At 33.2% G+C, this 16,632-nt stretch overlaps 2 long non-coding RNA genes across 2 annotated transcripts; both read right to left on the bottom strand.

The window, feature by feature from the left end:
• Positions 1-8,029: 8,029 nt before the first annotated feature.
• Positions 8,030-11,223, bottom strand: LOC145794646 (uncharacterized). The gene is made up of 2 exons (XR_014334578.1): positions 11,032-11,223; positions 8,030-8,309 (listed from the first exon to the last, which is right to left on the bottom strand). It is a non-coding gene; the product is annotated as an uncharacterized LOC145794646 (long non-coding RNA).
• Positions 11,224-15,668: 4,445 nt separating this feature from the next.
• LOC145794645 (uncharacterized) lies at positions 15,669-16,242 on the bottom strand. The gene is made up of 3 exons (XR_014334577.1): positions 16,172-16,242; positions 16,016-16,078; positions 15,669-15,923 (listed from the first exon to the last, which is right to left on the bottom strand). It is a non-coding gene; the product is annotated as an uncharacterized LOC145794645 (long non-coding RNA).
• Positions 16,243-16,632: the final 390 nt, after the last annotated feature.

The raw sequence follows: 16,632 nt of genomic DNA, 5'->3' as shown, positions 1-16,632 counted from the left end.
ATGAGAAAAAGGCTACCTCAGAGTCACCAACTAGGCTATCCTTATTGTATCCATGCTTTTCTGGTTCAGTTTCCATACTCTTGAGCGTGTCAGCCGCCAATGAGTGCACAAAATAAAGGAAAAAATGTGCAAAAGAAAGAAAAGAAAACAATGTGCAAAAAAAAGAAAAAGAAAAAAAAAGAAAAAGAAAAAGAAAAGATTCTTTGATTAAGGGAGAGCCTCTGCTTTTACTCACCAAATACCCCGTGATTCCTACTGGTTTGACTTTCCTTAGTTGTGCTTAGATTCTCTTGCTGGAGGTCCATCTTTCAGATCACTAGTAGGATTGCATCTAGTGTTTATCGAACTCTAAGAGTCACACACACACTTTTTTCATAGGATCTATGCTTTTCACATAATGCATCACTTTCTTTTATGAGGAATCTTTTAGAGGCTGTGCACATTGTGTTTTCAAGTAATTGTGTTTCTTGGATATTCTTGTGTGTTTTAAAGTACAAATCAGAAATTCTTTGCTTGCTTCACCATATTTTGTTTTTGTCTTTTTCTTCTTATTCATTGTTTTCAGTGTTTATGGTCACTTTTAGTGAGGGGGAGTTTGATTCATCTTGGGTTGGTTTGGTAAGGGAGTTTGGTATTAGTTGGTTTGTGTGTTGCTATCCACTACTTTTTTATTGCTTACTTCTTGCAGGTTATTAATTTTTCCATCATCTTGTCCTTGTTTGTATGGTTTTTGATCTTGTTTTCGTTGTTAGAGCTTTCTTTGTCAATTCGTGACAAAAAGGGGGATATGTTTGAGTCATAATCAAAATGGTTGTTAAGCATGTTTGCATGTTTTTTAGGATTATCATCTATTCATGCTACATGTTCTTAAAATCTCTAATTTATATCTAATATATTTTCATCTCATGCTTCATGATGATCTTGTCATATGTCTATTACGTTTTCATATACTCTTGTGGCACTAATAATTGTTTTGGAGATTATGGCACTAATAGTTGTTTTGCAGATTAGGACCTTGAGAAAGAAGTTTGTTTTTGTTGGCTGTAATGGGTTGGGGTGATTAGGATTTTATTTGTTAGGTATGTTCTGTCCCGGCATTTCCAAAGGAGGAGATTGTTAGGCTTTTATTTTTGGAAATCTCGTTTGACAAAACTCCTATCAATTGTAATTTTATTCAATATTTTATTTCAGTGAGACTGTGAGTTTTAAATACGAATTCAACCCAAATTGTACCCTTGTAGAGAAGTTTATGATGTTAATTCTTTCATGTTTGCCACTTCACTGACTATGTCGAGGATTGAGCTACTTGGTCAGCTCGTGGGGGTCTAGGGGGTAGCGCCCCTTGGCGAGTCCGAGGTAACGCCCTGGTGGGGCTGGTGGGGTCGAGGGGCAGCACCCCCGAAGTCAGAAGCAAAATTGTTATCGAAGTTGCTTATCCGCTCGAACGACCATTTGTGCGCTCGAGCAGAGATTCTTTGGTTCTAGAAGTTTGATCGCCTGAAAAAGTACTAGGAGTTGTATTTTTCCACTCAAGTGGCCTTTCCTGCGTTCGAGTGTCAGTCTGCTCGAGCTCCATTCTTGCGCTCAAGTGGAGATCGCAGATCAGTTTTTTATAAATATGTGGTTACATCCGTTTTTAAGGTTACGGCTTCCAGATCTTCTTCTTAGATATTAGGGTTATATCTGGAGCTTCTTTGCTAGTTTCTTTGATGTTTGTTTGAGTTTAAATCTGGTTTGAAAAGTATACATCAAAGGATTGTTTGTTTCGTTCAATACAAGAGAGAGTGTTGTTCTTCATTGGATTCCAAGGAATTTGGGCCTGAAGTTTTGGTGGATTCTGGAGTGGCTCATCTTCGTGGATTCGACATCAGCGTTGTGGATTCAACGTTGGGTAAGACGATTCCGAGGTGAAGACCATGGTAGAAAAGGCATATAGGGGTTGGTTCAATCCAGCCGTGGATTCGTTAGATAATTGAGAGTGCACTTGTGTAATTCCTTTTGTCTTCTTAGTGGATTGTTTTGTGACTTTTTCCCGTGGTTTTTTTTTTTTTTTATCACAATTGGAGGTATTCCAATTATGGTTGTTCCACATTAAAATCGTTGTGTCGATTTGTCTTAATTGTTTGATTGGAATTGTTATTTACTGCTTAAAATTAATACATAATCACAAATAAATATCTAGTAGATTTCTAATCTTTTCAAATACTTTTTTCTACAGTTCCTCGTCTTCAATACCATATCTCTACCACCATTTGGCTAGTAACTAATTATGAACTTCCTTAGTCAATTTAATGCCCAACCCACCTTGATTTTTCCTCTTAGTAATGTCCAACCAATTAACTAAATGCACATTTCTTTTCAACTCTGTACTTCCCCATAGTTTTGTCAATTTCTTTGGCTACACTCTTAGGTAATTAGAAAATAGACATATAATAGATAGGCAAACTAGATAACACAAAATTAATTAAGGTGAGCCTACTTGCGAACAATAGTAGCCTTCTTTTCCACATTGCTAGCTCTGACTTAATATTTTCCATCAAAGGTTGCCATGTCTTTCTTCCTCTAGGATTTGCCCAAGTGGTAGCCCAAAGTAATTGATAGGTAGCTTTTGAATCAGACAGTGTAATTGGGATGCAAACCTCTGAGTTACTTCATCAGTTATCCCCATACCCTGAACCACACTTTTGTGGAAATTTATCTTCAAGCCAGACAACACTTCAAAGCACCCTAGAACTCTTTTATACATGTAATCGCCTCCTCTTCTACTTTACAGAAAATTATTGTATCATCTGCAAATTGGAGGTGTGACAACCTTAGCCCTGATTGCCTTACCACAACCCTTTTTATTGGCCTAGATCCTTTATTCTTTCCAGTAACATATTCAGTCTTTCTAATGCATTGAATAGGAAGGGGAATAAAGGGTCACCTTGTCTTAATCCCTTCATAGGATTGAACTCGTCAATAAGTCTTCATCCACCCCAACCACCTCTTATTTAATCCAAAGCTAGTCATCATAAAAATTAAGTACTCTCAATTAATTGAGTCATTGAAAAATTTAAAAACCCTCAAGACATTGATTTGTGATTATTGTCAAACCCAATCAAACAATCAACAACAAATCGGCACAACGATTTAACGTGAAAAAAAAATCACAATTGGAGCACCTCCAATTGTGATTAAAAAAAAAATCATGGGTCAAAGTCACAAAACAATCCACAAAAAAAAAAAATACACACGAGTACCCTCAATTATCTAACGAATCCACCCTCGAATTGAATCAAATCTAATGTGCCTCTTCCACCACCGTCTTGACCTCAAAATTGCTTTACCCAATGTCGAATCCACAACGCTGATGTTGAATCTACGATGATGAGCCACTTTGGAATCCACCAAATTTTTAGGCCCAAGTTCTCCGAAATCCACCGAACAATACTTCTCTCTTTTGTGAATGAAATAATAAAAACAAACCTCTTGATGATGTTAATATGAAGCTTGTAGATCTATCGATCACTCTTAAATCATCAAGGAAACCAATATATAAATACCCTATAATATAGAAAACCTTAGTATCTCTCATCTTTAAGAATTTGGATGGGTTTAACCCTAAAAATAGCAAACGACGCATTTTAAACTAAACAGAGTCAGGATGACCTCTCGAGCACACACTTTACTGCTCTAGCGGTCTGACTAAAAGGCGATGTTCACATATAGGCCAATCGCTCAAGCGCAACATCCACCGCTCAAGCGGTAAAACTTGTCTCCTAGAAGTTCAAACAAAGGAAAAAATACTTGATAAACCACTTCACCACTCGAGTGCACAAATGACTGCTCGAGTGGTTAAACAACTTTGGCTTCTGGGGTGCTTCCCCTTAACCCCGCTCGGGTGCTGTCCCAGACTCGCCAGTGGGCGTTGCCCCCTACATATTTAGCAAAGTGGCAAACAAAGAATGCTTAAGATACAGAATGTTAGTATAAACTCCTCTATACAAGTACAATTAGGATTGGATTCGCATCTAAACATTCACAGCCTCACTGAAACAAAAGAGCAAACTATTATAACTAAAAGGAGTTTTGTCAAACGGGATTACTAATTATAAAATCCTAATAATAGGCCTTCTCAAAATCTAGCTTTAATATAACTAATAATAACGCAAAGCATACATATAATTGAAGTTATATGTTTTCATTTCTATTACAAAACAAACATGGATTAGAGGGAATTATGTATCTCACTAATTCAGCTAGATAACCAATCTTACACTAATCTCATGAATAGTTAATTCCCTTACTATTAATCTTGCTAACCAAACTGCTAGGATATCTAATAGAAAGAGAGAGAAAGAGAGAGAGAGAAAAAGAAAGAGAAAGCGAAAGAGAATATTATATTTTGTATATATTCAATATTATGTTGAATAATTATGTAACAATATATACAAGACTCCTTTATATAGGAGGATAGAAACCTAAATATGATAATCCTAAATATGGTAATGAATATAATGTCGTATGTATGATATATAGATAGAATATATAGTTACTATATTTAACACCCTCCCTCAAACTCAAGTAGGGATACTAACTTGAGTTTGGAGAGAGAAACTAAAACATGAAATAAAACCAAAAAATAAAATAAAAGGCAAATATATTGCAAAGTTCGAATGGGAACGTAATGATGCTTGAGATAGATCAGAGATGGGGGCTTATACCGGGAGACAGTATCAGACCGTTGTAGGAACTGGCCGGAACTAATGTCGGGATAGTTTAAGGTCATGTCGGACCATTGTAGGAACTGACCGGAATCAATGTCGGGACAGTTTAAGAGGTCATGTCAGACTGTTGTAAAGAAGTAATGGATGTTGAACCAGCAAACGTAACTTATGACGTGGTGTTGAATGGTGATGGCAACAGATGACATTGTGCTCCAGGGGGTGACTTATGAGAAAAGTGCACCATGGGCGGCTTAGGTGATGCACCATATGGGGCAGCTTAGGGAGTGCGTCATAGGGGGTGGCTTGGATTGTGCGCCAAAAGGACGGCATGGGTGGTGCGCCACATGGGGTGGCTTAGAGAGTGCACCAAGGGGCGGCTTAGGTAGTGCATTTTCATGGTGTATAACCATGCTTCCCATGATATAAGTATAATACCCCCTTAAACTCAAATAGGTTTGAAGATAGAAACCTATTTGAGTTTGAATATAGAAACCTATTTGAGTTTGAATCAAAGTAAGAATGGCAACGGGGCGGGGCGAGGCCGGGGATCACCCTTCCCGTCCTCGATCCCCGATGGCGAAAATTTCCCCGGCCTTGGCCCCGACCTTGATCCCCGACAGGGAACCTATGACCGTCCCCGTCCCCGCCCCCAACGGGGATCGGGTTTCCCCGACCCCGAAACTCCCCTGATCCAAATCTGTTTTAACATTCAACACCATCAACAACAACTTTCAACATCATCAACAACATCATCAAAAAAGCATACACAAAGAGAGACACACACATATATGCATACTTACATGTATACATTCACACACACAGAGACACACACATACATTATACATACACACAGAGACACGCATATAGACATGTATACATAGAGAGAGAGAGAGAGAGAGAGAGAGGACAACAGAGGAGATCGGTGGAGATCGGCTGATCGGAGGTGACGACGGAGGAGATCAACACAGATCTCACGGATCTAAGATCTCTGTGTGACAGCAACGATGGTGACTCGACGGATAGGAAGAGAGAGAGCAGTGACGAAGGTAGAAGGGACGGTGGAGTCGACAGAGGTGAAGCGGCGGTATGAGGTGGATAGCAACTCTAGCGTAGCGGACAGTGGCGGCTGCACTGTAGAGATGGAGAAGAGATGTGCGAAAATGAGAGAGAGTAGAGGGAAGAGAGAGAGAGATAGAACATAACATATTTTTTGGGTGGGAGAAATGTTCATAACCTTATAACCCCAAGGGTATATATAGTAAGTATACTTCGGAGGGCTAACGGGGACGGGTTCAGGGCTGGGGACGGGCCGGGGCCAGGGGTGAAAAACATATCACCATCCCCGGCCCGAAAATTATCGGGGATTTATTTTTGAGTACCATCCCCGGCCCGTTAGGGATATTTTTCAGGGAAAAACAACTCTATTCGAGGTTGGGGAGTCGGGTCCTCATCGAGCCGGTTTTAAATTGCTATCCCTAAAGTAAAGGGAAAGACAGAGTGAGCAGAAGCACAAAAAAAAGAAAAAAAAATAGATTGAGAGTTAAAAAAGAAATATGAAAGAGATATTTGGGATAGAAATAAATCAGCGAATAGAGAAAGGAATCACCATGAAACGATATTGAAAGGAAAATATGGTAGCGGAATGGGTTGAGGTCTGACAGGCGGTGAAGGCAAGGTTGCCGCCTGCCGGTAAGGCAACGAACACCAAAAGCTTAACCTATAACTCAGATACCATGTTAGGATATCTAATAAAGAGAGAGAAAGAGAATATTATATAATGTATATATTCAATATTATGTTAAATAATAATGTAACAATGTATACAAGATTCTTTTATATAAGATGATAGAAACCTAAATATGATAATCTTAAATATAGTAATAAATATAATATGATATGTATAATAGATAAAATATATAGTTACTATATTTAACAAGACACTTGTGTGCCCGATTAACGCATTGCCAGATAGGAAATTGATCGTTACCCTTTGTGTAAGTAGTTGCAAGCAACACAACTCTATGAGATTTGGATAATTTTAAAATTGCCTAGCGATAAATCCTAGAGAAACTACAAGATGGGTTGTGTTAATCTAGACTGGGGGAAGCTGTACAAAAGAAAACACAACATAGGGAAGTAGTCTTCTTTGCACATGCTACTTGGTATGTAAACCCAATTCTCTAGTGCTTTTAAGCATCTTTGTTCCTTACTTTGACTTAGCCATTGGAGGAACTTTCCGGCTACATCCCCACCAGGTATTTCACCATTGTCATTTGGCTAGCTTGGAAATGAGGGTTCAAGTCTCTATATCATTTACGTGCGGAAATCACCTCCGTTGTACGAAACTCATTGTTTCATGTCTAGTGATAAAATTTGATAAGAAATCGATAGATTGATAGTATTTTTCAATTAAGCAATAAGATAGGAATATGCCCCAAGATAGTATTTTTGTATGTATTGCAAGATACACCGGATTTTTGCTGGGAATTGGAAACGCAATGGTGGTCATTCATAAATAACTAAGAGGAAATTGCTAATCAGTGGTAAGAACCAAAAAAAATTACAAACTCATGAAAAAAACTTATAATTTTAATTATTAAAGTTAGTAAATTTTATTATTGATTAGAAATTTATTTTGAAATTGCATTGATTTATAATTCCCCCAATAACTAATCTCATAGTATATTCCTATTTGGAGATTAATTAGATCGGTCCAATTCAACCCACTAGTCTCTGGCACATAGTTCTTTAATTTTCAATTCATTCGAAATTTAAGTTTGGGTTAAAAAAATGAGAATTACATATTTGTTTTAGTATCTTGGGTTCAATTCTTATAGAGAAATTTAATACTTTCTCCATTATGGGAGTTGTATATAACAAGTTGTTGAGCTTTGACTTGGTAATTGATTGTTAGGTAGGCTCTGATAACTTTCCAACTATTGTGAACTAGTAATTTGTTTGATGATATAAATAAAGCATCCTTTCAATAACTTTCACATAATCAATTTTTTAAACTTGTTTAACTGATTTTTGTCTAATAAATTATAAGCAAAAATTATATCAAATAGTTTGACATAGACTCTCAAAATAAAATAAATTATAAGAAGCTCAAATAAGTTGTACCAAATAACCCCACTGTGATTAGCTTATGCTTACAACTTATAAGACACAAATTAAAAATAAATAAATTACCAAGAAGTTGGAAAATAATTTTTAAAATTTTCACTTTATAATTATTAATTTTTAAATTACAATAAACTTTTGGTTCCATGTGAATTAAAGATAAAAGTGAGAATATAATTGGGTAAACAAGTAGAGCATTGGAAAACCTTCCATTGAATTTTATTTCATTCCCATCATATTTAAAAAAACAATAACAAAAAACAAACAATAATATAATTATGTGAAAGATCAATCAACCATGTCCAAGGTTTTATTAATCAAAGTTGCATGTAAAAGCAGACCGCAAACATGAACAATAACTAGGTCATGGACCACCAGCAGGCTCTTCGTAGTTGCCATCCTCTGGATCAGCATTCTTCATATCAGCCTCTTTAAGCTTTGTTTTCATATTCATATTCGTATTCATCACCGTCATGTCTGTTTTAGCAAGACCAATGTCATATGTTAGAGTATTTTTATTTATTTATTATTTTATCTAATTGTTTTTAATTTAAAAAATAATAATTTGATATGAACTATTCCAATCTTTTCATCAAATTTTTATCAATATCTTTTTGAAATTCTCCTCTTTTTTTAAATTTCTCTTTTCATTAAAATTTTATGGAAAAAAAAAATCATCTCCAAGGTTTTTATCTTCTAAGCTTTTCATCAAATTCAAATTTGATGAATTCTCAATTTAATAAAAATATGTTTCTCCCTTTTTTTTTTTTTTGATCGGCAAACGAAGTCTTTATTGATGAATTAAACAAGAATTACATCAATAAAGAGGAGCTTGGAGCTGAAACAAGCTCTAACCTCCAAGTTGGTGAGAAACCAACGAGCAAAACAACCAGAAAAAAGAAAATTTCTCCCTTAATTTGATGAACATTTAATAAAAGATTTAAAGATCATTTTTGAATACTTTTTCATTAAAGTTAAATTTAACTAAATTAGAAATTAAAAAATAGAGATGCTCTTACACCAAATTAGGATTCATAATTATCCAACCTCTTTCATCCGTGTTATATGTGAGTTGTGTTTCCCTTGCAATCTACATCTAAAGAATTAGATTGTTTCCATGCAAGACTTGGACTGCACCAGCTTAATTTCGATCATAGGTCTCACTTTAATAATTTGAAACATTAATTTTTAAATTTTGTGTTTTTAGATCATTCATGTATATACAAATTGATTTGATAATTGTAATCAGATAATTTTAATTTTTTTTATTGAAATATAAAAAAAAATTAGTACCTTTTTTTTTTCATATTTCAATAAGTTTTCAAACTCAAACAATAACTTTTGAAATAATTTATTTTCCACATTCTACATATCTACATTTTTTTTTTGAAAATATTTATATAAAAAAAATGAACAATAAGAAAATATGTGAGTGTGTGTGTGTGTTTAGAGCCTAAACTAAAATATTTGTTAAAAAGCCAAAAATCATTTTCAATTAAATTTTGCTAATGGTCTAAATTGAAATTATTATTAAAAATGAAAAACTCATTTAAAAGTACTTCAAGACCCCAACTAATAATAATAATAATAATAATAATAATAATAATGATAATCCATGTATAATGGATTAATTGAGCGGGTTTGAAATTTAAAAAACTTTCTAGAGTTAGGATAACTCTATTAATCCTGATATATATCGTGTTGGGGTTAAGTAGACATGTGGTTGTGTTTGAAGAAGCTCTCCAAACACATTTCTACCCATTATTCTAAGTGTGTTGTTTGTTTAGAATTTTCAAAAATTAATTACACACCCACTTTTGAAAACTTTTTTCAAGGCGGGAAAATTTGGGCTAACCGGTCGTCTTCCCGGACGTCTGGCCGGTTGACTGAAACAATGTTAATATTTTTTATTTTATTTTTTTTTACAATTGGCATCTATTATTTTTTATATTTTAAATAAAAAAATCCGGAATTTTTTAAAAAATTTTATGAGCTTTGAATATAATTTTGAGTTGTGTGTTTGGTTATGAGTCGTAAGTTTTTGTATCAAATATCATATGTCACATCAAAAATTCTCCGCTTAATTTAAAACTCTTTTGAAAACTCATTCACCAAACAAATTTTACACACTCAAATCATAATTCTAAAACTCACAAACTCAAAATATAACTTTATTCTCAAATCATATTCAGAAAACACTACCAAATGCTGTGCAATTCAACTCAATATGACCCTCGCTCGTCTATACAAAATATATTTAGTAAACAATTCACCTAACCAATATAGAATATAATAATTTTTAATGAAATTTGATATTCTTTTAATAATTAAATTTTAGTAGTTAGTTTAAAATTATTGAACTATTTTTGGTTTAATAGAAATTGTTTTATAGAGTTCAAATAAATATGATGAATTTTTTTATTTCATAATATATTGCATTTTTTTAAAAAAAAAATTCATTTCGTGCATAGCATGAGTTTGTTGCTTGTAGATATATCCGTAAAGTGATTTTTCGTATGAGAGAATATAGGAGCTTTAAAGTATTAATATAAATTTTACAAATTATTTCATTTTTAAAGTTCATAAATACACATGGCGTAAAACTATTGATTCTAAATATATCTATAATTTTAAAATTTTAAAATCTTTATTTAGTAATAACAAATTAATCATAACTTTTAGCCATATCTAAGTCACATTAAATTTAAAATTTGAGAATCTATTCCAAAGGAAATTTTAATAATAAATAACCCTATTAACATAGCAATTCTTTAACACGGATTGCCCAGTAATTTAGAAAATTATAAATACTTACTTGTTAGAATTTTTTATTTAATAGAATTAACTAAAAAATGAAATTTATAATTGTTTTTCTTATACAATAATGAAATTTATTAAATTATTAATTTAAATATATTTTTTAAAATTATTAAAAATTATTAATTTGCTTAATGATTTATTGATAAAATGGAGTCATTTGTTATGAAATTAGAAACTTCAAAGGGTAGGATGTAATTTTCTGAACTATAGGAAGCAAATCGTATGTTAAACATATCTCAAGGGGTAAATTTTTGATGTAATTGTTTTTGTTTTGTTTTGTTTTTTCGTGTCAAAATAAACATAAATTGCATTTTGCATGTTAAGATTAATAAAAGGAGAGGGGGGAAAAAAATGGAAAACATAAGAGAGGCAGACTCACCAGCAACTAGAAAGTGGGAAGTCCCAGCTAGTTCCCTTGAAGCCACTTGATGAAAAGGCAGTAGAAGCATAACAATCAACATTGCATCCAAAACAGCTAATAAAATCTTCCTACAACCCATTTTTTGGAATAGACAGGAAATATGTTTTGGGATCCATATTTATAATCCGAAATCTATAGTGGTTGGCTCTCAATTGTCAAACGAATCAAATGACTTTTCTCATATGAAGAACTTAAATCACAATAGAATTTAAAAAAAATATTTCTTGTCCATTACTCCTAAGAAATCGTTGACTCGCCCGAATAACATTTAAAGATAACAGAGAAATGAGAGGCGAGATATAACGCACCAAAAACTATCCAAAACTAAACTTTGATACCATGTTAAAGTATCTAACTCAAAATTAATTAGCAATGTGTGGAGGAGCCTCTCAAATATATTAATTAAGTTTAGATAACTTAGAATGACGATATGAGCACAGTCTAATAGTAGATGTGTGTTTACTCAATGATATACATAATGTGGTCATTTTGTTTATATTTTTCTTAAAAAATTGTCACATCCTTTGCTATTTATTATTGGGTGGATACTGGCTACATGATGTTTTCAATCACTAATTATAAGAATCAAGAATTAGAAAAAAAAACAAAAAAATGTCAAAAAAGTAATGTAAGATCAAAATTCATTAAAATGCAAGTTTCATCATACCAGTACTGATTTAAACTAAATATTATTTTTGTGAGTTTATTTATTTATTTATTATTATTATTATTATTTAATCATTAGATAACTTGTCAACATTGGATAACTTGTCAATTTGTTTTATTGACCGATTGATAGTCAACAATAATCAAAGGTGAGAACGCTACTATGCTTCGGTTAATGTAATATACATAATACATGTTTGATATGGTAGTAGTTGAAATTTTTGCTACACATGAAAAACGTGTTAAGAATTTGACAACCCCGTGAAATTATGCACTACTAAAAATTTAAAATTAACTGACCCAAAAAAATAATGTAATTATTAAGAAGTTATAATTGATAAAAACTTTACACCAATGGGGCCACATATTTTTTGGTCTAAGATTTAATATTTTTGATGAACGGCCATCGACAATGGCCAACAACGGTGGTCGACAACCGTGGCTGGTGAAGGTGAGATGGGCAGGTAGATGACGTTGCATAAATATATGAATAGATAGATAATCCGTGTACAAATAAGTGGCATTTGGATATATAGTTTAACAAATAGGTAATACATGTATAAATAGGTGACATTTGAATAAATAAATAAATAGATAAACTCTAGACAGATAGGTGTCATTTTAGATATATCAATATCTTTTTGGCTCAATAAATTTTAAACTTGGACCTATTAAATCAAAAATTTTAAAAATCAATATCTAGCCTGATGCTCATTCCATGACGCAAATAGTTACCCTAATATTTAAAAATTATCAAAATCGATTTATAACATAGAAAATCAAGGTTTATTAGTTACGGTTAAGTCTCATACATGAGCACACTACCACTTTAAAGACCACCGTCAGTTTTATGAGTTCAGATCTTCGGCCGCTCTTCCCAGCAGCACTCCCAGCAGCACTACAAAACGACGCCGTTTTGTATATATATATATTTTTTTCCTTTCTTTTCTTCATATTCACCTTTCCCCTTTCCATTTTTGAACCCTAGACAGAGGACACGAAGGAGAGGAGAAGCGGCCGAAGATCTGAACTCCATAAATTCCAGAGAAGAACAAACCAAACCCCCTCTCTATCGATCGTAAAATCGCCGATTAAGGTCAGTTCATTCTCTGTGTATATATATATATATATATCCACAAAGATGTGTAGATATAAAGATGATTTCAATTGTAGCAATTTCATAAACACTCACTCAGTTTAAATTTTTAATGGACATGTATACATCTTGTCTTATCAATCATCATATACTACTATCTGTAATTATTAAACTACTGCATTTTAGTTCTCTCTCTTTCTCTCTCTAAATTCCTCAATTGTTTCAATTTCTCTCAATCCGCTTGTTCTTCTTCATTGCTAGACGTTTGGATTCTATTTAGGGTTAATTTGATTGTGCACCTATAACTTGGTCTTGTTTGGTTTCATTGATTTTGATGGAAGATAATTGATTAAATGCATAATTGGTAGTTGTGGCGACTTAAAAAATTATGAGTCTTGAAAAAAAAGAGAAGCAAAAAAAGCATTATGGCTTAAAAGCATGGGTAATAGCTTAGAACCACTAGAAATAAACTTCATAATCCAATTGCAAATATTGCCCAGATAGTGTATGTAGGTAGGGGAAAAGACCACAAGAAGCAAAACTGATCACAAAACAATGTCAATTAATACACTTTTTAATAGTATTACAAATTCATAAATTGGTGATTTTGCATAAACTAGTTCCATATATCCCACTAGACTATTTAAGTTACTCTTTGTTATTATGGGATGCTTTTTTTGCTTTTCTTTTTTTTCAAGACTCATAATTTTTTAAGTCGCCACAACTACCAATTAATTACTAATTGGAACCTAACCATCTTTCAAACTGCAATCTTGATGAGATAGATGAAGATGCTTTGAGAGAATTATTACAATCAAGTAGTCAAACCATACAATTATTGATATGTGGAGAACCAAGCAATATTGCACTCTACCCGACGGGTCACCCTTGCTATGGTTCATGTAAATATACTAAAAGGTGAGGTCAACTAGACATAGGGGTCAACCTGCTCGCTGCTTAACTGTGTTTCCTACTTTGGTAATCGTCTTTCCATAAAAATGGACAATCTATAGTATTAGAACAAACAACAAAATAGGAACCAACACAGCACCCAACTCCACAATAAAGATACCTAAACAAATTAGTTAAGAAAAAATTGGAGAATTTGAGCAATGGATATACAGTCCACGTAATCCTTGTTTTTTTTCTCTTTAACTTGTCAATGCATAATCTGCAAGATTTTCTCGTTTGCTGTCACATTAGGCTTTTATCAACAGGATATATGTAATACCATTCATCTTAGAATTTTCTATCATGACACTGCTTACCATGGATAAGTTGAACTTATAATGCACAAGGCACCATTACAGCCCATGTCATGTAAATCATGAATTTAAAAAACACTTGGCCACTATAACATAACAAAGCATATACAAAATCTGAACCAGCAGGTGTATGTAGGAATGATATGATTCAAGTTGAATGTGTATATAACTTTACTATGAATTGTGTGCATAATTTTGCAGATGTCAAGTTCAACTGTTAACGGAGGTACCTCAGATCAGTTGACGTTCAACAACAGAAATTGCCCTAAATGTCATAAGAAAGCAACTATTCAAATTTCGGAGACGGAACAAAACAGAAACAAATTATTTTATTGTTGTAAAAATTGCGGCGATTTTATGGGATGGTGCTTGCCTACAAATTCACAAGGTAGACGTGAAGGAGTAGTGCAAATGGAAAATATGTCAACTGTCACCGAACAACAACTTCGACTTATGAATAAACAACTTCAATTTCAAAGTGAAGAACTGCAATTTATGAGGGCGAAGATGCTTAAGTTGGAAACAGACATAAATCAAAATTCGAGTCGTATTTATGGGTTGTGTATCTTGCTTGTAATTGGGATCGTGTTAGTTATAAAAATGTAATAGTTTTGTAATCTTTGCGACCCATGACAGCTAGTGGCAGGTTGTATGGTTATGTGGTTAGGTAAACTATATGTTTGTATGGTTAACTGGACTTGTTAATTTTGTATGGTTATATGGTTATGTAATGGCACTTGGTTATTTTGTTCATTTTGTCCAGCAGAGCTGTGTAATCTGTGTAATCAGTTTGTATGGTTATGTTGTGCACTTTGTATGGTTATGATTATGTTCAACATGTCCGTTACAGGGTGTAATGAAAACAGGGAATAAGTGTATTTTGTCCATTACAGGGTGTAATCAAAACAGGAAATAAAATCAAACCTGTCCATTACAGGGTGTAATCAAAACAGTAAATAACCGGAAATAAGTTCAACCTGTCCATTACATTATAGGGTGTAATCAAAACAGAAAATTTTAAAATTCAAATTGACATAGAAACATTGATTTTAGTTTTTAATGATGTCATCCAAACTAAAGCATTATATATCTCCATTCTTATTTTGAATATCCCAATTGTGAGAATTGGTATCATATGGCATGCAAAGTTTAAAGCTGTGCACTTTCTAGAAATTAAGAATGTAAACTAAACTCTCACCCCTTCTTGGGTGTAATTAATACATTAATACTAAACTCTCACCCCTTCTTGGGTGTAATAAAAAATGTCCATAAAAAAATTTAAATCCCACCAAACATTACAAATACATAAAAAATATATCCATAAAAATTATACAAATCCCACAAAACATTACAAATACATAAAAAAAAATTGTCCATCAAAAATATCCAAATCGCACCGAACATAAAAAAAAACACCCAAATCCACAAATATAATAACATCATCGTTCAGTGCAAGCCTTCCAGGGATGTCCATCCACACGACTGTCAACAGGACTATGTGAGGCTTGTGTCAGTTGGACTGCAGTAATATCTCGAAGCAATTTCTGAAACAATGTCGGAGTGGGATACAGTAAAGGCATTGAATCAGGCGGCATTGACTGAGGCGTGTTATTTCCCTGCAATAGTGATACATGTATTAAACTTTTTTTAGAATCTATACTACATTTTCAATGTAAAGTATGTAACCAATTACAACTCACATCATATGTAGGATACATGACATGATGTACACTTGTACGACCCATGACAAATGAAGGTTGAGATTGGGATTCAGGTCGAGATTGGGATTGAGGTTGAGAAATATAGGTTGCACGACCATCACCCTAAAGTAAACCAACGTAAAAAAATAAAGTATGAAATGAAAAATAGTAATAATGTATTTTCATTTTACAAAACATACAATATGAAATATTACCTCGGCATAATTAGTATGACACGTGGCAAAAGAAAGTTGAGATTGGGATTCGCGACCATGACCCTAAAGTAAACCAACACAAATAAAAGAAGAATGTCCATCAAAAAAAATAATAATGTATTTTCATTTTTAAAAACATACAATATGAAATATTACCTGAACGTAATTACTACGACCCATGGCAAAAGGAGGTCGAGATTGACCTTGTGAAGTGTAAACACCCTAAAGTAAACCAACATAAAGCAAAGAATAAGAAAATGCATTTTAAAAAAAAATTCATAATGCATTTTCATGTTAAAAAACAAACAATATGTTATATTACCTCAACATAATTACTACGACCCATGGCAAAAGGAGGTCGAGATTGACCTTGTGGAGTGTAAACACCCTAAAGTAAACCAACATAAAGCAAAGAATAAGACAAAGTTCATAATTCCTTATGAGGTTCAATTTCCCTAACGTCTATGCATGTCAAAGGTAAACACTCTAAATAAAAGGGAAGAAAGAAATGGGGATTGGAAGACATACACACACTCACCCACACTTATTACATATTCACCCTCACTCAGAGGGTCCAAATGAATATTACAGTCCCAAAATAATAAACAAATGAAATA

The sequence above is a fragment of the Camellia sinensis genome, chromosome 7 (assembly GCF_055761805.1).
Source record: "Camellia sinensis isolate YWXY chromosome 7, ASM5576180v1, whole genome shotgun sequence".
NCBI classification, from domain to species: Eukaryota; Viridiplantae; Streptophyta; class Magnoliopsida; order Ericales; family Theaceae; genus Camellia; species Camellia sinensis.
Note: the sequence above shows the minus strand (reverse complement) of the source record. Positions and strands in the feature narration are given on the sequence as shown.